Below are 5,361 nucleotides of genomic sequence, written 5' to 3'. Positions count from 1 at the left end.
GCCAGATAGTTGTCTTCCAAATTTCTTGGCAGAGATAAGTGAGTGCCTCTTGTGCTGCCTCACTTTCTTGAAAGATTTCAATTTTTATTCCATCAATTACCAGTGCCTTGTTCTTTGCCAATTCTTTCAATACACTTTGGACTTCCTCCCTGCATATCATTGGCTCTTGTTCTTATGGTACCTCTTGAAATGGTTGAACATTAACCATTTCCTTTTGATACAATGATTCTTGAACATAGATGCAAAAATTCTCAACAAATTTTAGCGAACAGAATCCAGCACCACATCAATAAAATAATACATGATGACCAAGTGGGTTTCATAAAAGGGATTCAAGGATGGTTCAACATTAGAAAAACAATCAATGTAATCCACCATTTAAATAAGAAAAAGCAAAAGAACTGCATGATCATATAGATTGATGTAGAAAAAGCATTTGACAAAATCCAACATCCATTCCAGATAAAAAATACTCAACAAAGTAGGAATTCAAGGGAAATTCCTCAACATAGTCAAGAGCATATATACAAAACGAACAGCCTACATAACTCTCATTGTAGAGACTCTGAAAGCCTTCCCTTTGGGAACCCGACAATGATGCCCTTTGTCACCACTTCTTTTCAATATTGTTTTAGTAGAATTAGCAGGAGCTATACAGCAACACAGTCCTGGTGTGGCACTTTGGGTTACTGTGCCATACTGCAAAGACGCTTGAACTGCCAAGTTGGCAGTTCAAGGTCACCAGCCACTCCTTGGAAATCCTGTACAGGATTGCTATGGGTCGGAACCGACTTGATGGCACTTAACAACAACATACGGAAAGATAGGGAAATTAAAGGCATCCAAATTGGCAAAGAAGAATTAACACTATCTGTATTTGCAGACTGTATTATCCTGTACATAGAAAACCCCAAAGACTCAGTAAAAAAGTGACTAGACATCATTGGAAGATTCAGCAAAGTAGCAAGAAATAAGATCAACATAAAAAAATCATTTGGAATCTGATCATCCAGCCATAGAAGCCAAGTCAAGTAGGTACTATCTGCAAGTATGTTTGTTCTTGTGCATCTCCCCTCACTTCATATCAGCTGGATGCTTCACTCTCCACTCTAGTCCTCTTTGGCCATGTCACTGCCTCCTGGCCCAGGAGACCCTGGGACTTGCCATACTGCTGGCCATCCAGGTCTTCACCTGGGTTCACGAGGTCTATTCAATGTGGTTGGCTTGGCTCGTAACTTCATTGCTGTTTTTCCCCCTCTTCCCTTATTGGTGACCAACGTGGTCCCGACCACTTGCCTTGATCACTCCCGGGTTAACAGCTTACTTGTTCTTGTAGTAATCAATTCACTGGAAAGAATGAGTAGACCAGCCTGGAGTGGCTAGAAGAACACAAGATACTTGGTGAAAGAAAGACCGGCCGGAAAAATCTGAAACAATAATGGCAGTCTGATTGATTGCTACAAGAACAAGTAACCTATTCACCCATGAGCCATCAAGGCAAATGGTTGGGACCCCTTACAGCAAACCCCAATCCAAGACTGAGACCCAAGGGGAAACATGAGCAGGCAGGTGGTCTGGCTGGTGACCATGTTGGTCACCAATAAGGGGAAGAAGGGGAAAAAGGCAAAAAACAGTAATGAAGTTTTGCGCTAAGCCCGACCACATTCATTAGACCCCTGTATACCTGGCTGGAGACCTGGATGACCAGAAGTATGGCAAGGCCCAGGGACTCCTGGGCCCAGAGCCAGTGACAGGGCCACAGAGGACTAGAGTGGAGAGTGAAATGTCCAGTTGATATAAAGTGAGGAGAGATGCACAAGATCACCCATACTTGTAGACAGTACCCACTTGAACAACACGGCTCTGGGATACAGGGATTGAGAAGTGGTTTGAATGGGTAAAATGGGGGAAATAATTTTAAGAGGCTTGGCTGTCTTTTGAATCTTGTTTTCCTGGTATACCATTATAAAATAGACACTTAAGGGGATGAGAGAGGAATAGCCAGAAATATCACCATAGAAAGCTTGTAAGTCCATCTTCTGCTTACAACTGATTAGAATACCTAAAATGAGGCTACAACATGCCCAGTGAGGTAGGCTTCCTCTGGAGCCTCTGCGTTATATAAGACTATAGGTGTAATCCTGGTATACCATTATAAAATAGACACTTGAGGGGACGAGAGAGGAATAGCCAGAAAAATCCACCATACAAAGCTTGTAAGTCCGTCTTCTGCCTATAACTGATTGGAATACCTAAAATGGGGCTACAACGTGCCCAGTGAAGGAGGCTTCCTCTGGAGCCTCTGCATTTTATAAGACTATAGGTGGAATCCTGAACCACATCCAGAATCTTCTGAGGTGGGAATTTTCCACTTGAAAGAACAAGCAGACCAGCCTGGAGTGACTAGAAGAACAAAAGATACTTCTTGAAAGAAAGACCGATATGAAAAATACAAAATTGTATAGGCAGTCTGACTAATTGCTACAAGAACAAGCAAGTTGTTCACCCAGGAGACTTCAAGACTTCAAGGGCAAACCCTCTTCCAAGACTAAGACTCAATGGGAATACACACTCTGATTGTTGACTACGTTCGTCACTGATAAGGGGAAGTGAGGGAAAAACAGCAATGACGTTGCGAGATAAGCCCTACAACATTCAATAAACTCCTGTGGACATGGGTAGAGAACTGGTTGGCCAGCAGTGTGGCAAGGCCTGGGGATTCTTGGGCCCAGAGTCAGTGACATAGCCACAGAGGACTAGAGTGGAGAGTGAAGCATTCAGCTGAGAAGAGAGGACATATGCATAAGAACACCCACAATTACAGATAATACCCACTTGACCTGTCTTCAATGACTGGATGACAAGAGCTCAACCAGAAGAAGAAAGAAGAGAGAGAAAAAAAGAGATCTGATACAATTTGATGAACTTGACCTATACCTATGGAAGCAGCAGCTTAAAAAAGGGAACACATTTTACAGCAAGGATCATTCCCACCCCCTCCATACACAGAGTAGAAAGGGATAGGCAACTTGGACATTGGCTATCCAAAATGGGGGGTTACAAAGGCAAGAAGTGACTGGCTTACAAGCTTTCAAGAGGAAGCCTAGGTCTAGAGGGCTTGGAGAAAGGTAAAATCTCCACTGAGTCGGATCCAATCTCTCTTTCTGTGGCTGATGAATGGAGATGCAGATAGGTCTCCTGTGATACAATAGTGAGTAATTGTTATCGGGACTGATTATGAGGGTTGGAAATGTAAAGGTAGACATTTTGCAGCAAATGGAGGGTAGTGATTGACTTTGCAGTCTAGGAGCAGAGGTCCCTGGGACCATCAAGGGAGAAGAGCAGAGAGCAGAACCCTACTCAGAGAAGCAGTGATGCCAGAGATGGAGGCAGAGATGATGACATGAAGAGATGGAGCGGCTGAGGACTTTAGACCCAATAAGGGAGAGGGGCTGTGTGCTGATGACCGGGGGGCAGTCTTGCAGGTTGTACCCTTTGGTTGGTTGATGGTGCATTGGGGGGATTGTAACCATGACAAGGAAATGATATATGATAGGATTAATGTCCTCCCATGCAGACTATCACATAATTCACAATAAAACATTGGGAAAAAAAAAAAGAGGGAGCCTAGTTCCAGATGGGGCAGGGAAAAGTAGAATCACCAATGAATGATTTTCAATCTGTTGGGATCTGGCTAATGAAAGGAAATTGGGATAAGACTCTTATGGTACAATAGTGAATAATTGCCATCAGGACTGACTATGAGGCTAGGAAATATAGAGGTAGATGTTTCTTGACAAAATGAGGAGAGTTATCGATTTTACAGTCCAGGAGCAGAGGTCCCTAGGACCATCAATTGAGAAGAACGGAGAGCAGGACCCTACCCAAAAAGGCAGTGACGCCAGGGATGGAGACAGAGACGATGATGTGGACAGATGGAATGGCTGACAACACTGGACTCAGGGAGGGAGAAGGGCTATGCGCTGGCGGCAAGGGGGTGGGCCTGTGTGGTGTGCCCTTTGGTTGTTTGATGATATATGAAGGGGATTATAATCATTGCAATGAAACAAAATCCGATAGGATGAGTGTAGAGGTGATGTCCTCCCATGTAAACCTCATAATAAAAACTTTAAAAAGGAAAGAAAATCAGAGAAATAAAATGACATATTCATTAGTAAAATCTGCTGCACAAGACCTTTTTTAAAGTTTTGAAGAGCAAAGATGTCAGTTTGAGGACTATGTTGTGCCTGACCCAAGCCATGATATTTTCAGTAACCTCATATGCATGTGAAAACTGGAGAGTGAATAAGGAAGACCTTAGAAGAATTGATGCCATTGAGTTATGTTGTTGGAGGAGAATATTGAAAGTACTATGGGCTGCCAAACAACCAACAGATCTGTGTTGGAAGAAGTGTGCCAGAGTGCTCCGTGGCGGTCAGGACTGCCAAACTTCATGTCTCGTACTTCAGACATATTGTCAGGAGGCACCAGTCGCTGTAGAAGAATATCATGTTTGGTAAGGTGAAGGGTAAAAGAAAAATAGGGAGACCCCAGCGAGATGGATTGACAAAGTGCCAGAATCAATGGACTAAAGCGTAGTAAGCAAGAATTGTGAGGTTGGCCCAGAGCCAGGGAGTGTTTCGATCTTGAAACTCAAACTGACCGTGCAATACAGTGCTTTATCTTGTAGTGCCACACTAGAACTTCCTTTTGAGAATGTCATCTACTAAATGAAGACCTGCTTATAACTCATAAAAGAATGATTGAGATATACATAAAGTAGCATTTTATGGAGAGGGTGCTTTGGGAATATATTGGGGTTAAACAATCTAAGTCTCGTGCTGTTAAGTTCCATCAAGTCGATTCTGACTCATAGCATCCCTGTTTTCTGAGAAGCGCCTCGTGATTTTGAACCACATACATACCTAGTGGTTCAAAACAATCTTGCAGTCCAGTTCTTATCCTATACCTGCTAAATTCATATATGGCAGTTAAACCAATGACATTTAATCTAATTAAAAATGCTTTTCAATGACTGGATGATCAGAGCTCAACCAGAAGAAGAAAGAAGAGGGGAAAAAAAAGATCTGATACAATTTGATGAATTTGACCTACACCTATGAATGCAGTAACTCAAAAGAGGGAACAAATCCTTACACCAAGAATCATTCCCACCCCAAAGGCAAGAAGTGACTGGCTTACAAACTTTCAAGAGTGAACCTAGAGGGAGAACAAACAAGATGGCGGATCGGGTGGACATATAGCAGAGAGCTCTGCCAACAATATCACAGAATACCCGACCAAGCAGGTTCAGTGAATGGTCCCAGAACTCTGAACCACATATAAAGGAATACTTAGAAG

The sequence above is a fragment of the Chrysochloris asiatica genome, unplaced genomic scaffold (assembly GCF_000296735.1).
Source record: "Chrysochloris asiatica unplaced genomic scaffold, ChrAsi1.0 scaffold00051, whole genome shotgun sequence".
Taxonomy (NCBI): domain Eukaryota; kingdom Metazoa; phylum Chordata; class Mammalia; order Afrosoricida; family Chrysochloridae; genus Chrysochloris; species Chrysochloris asiatica.
This window is presented reverse-complemented; position numbering follows the sequence as displayed.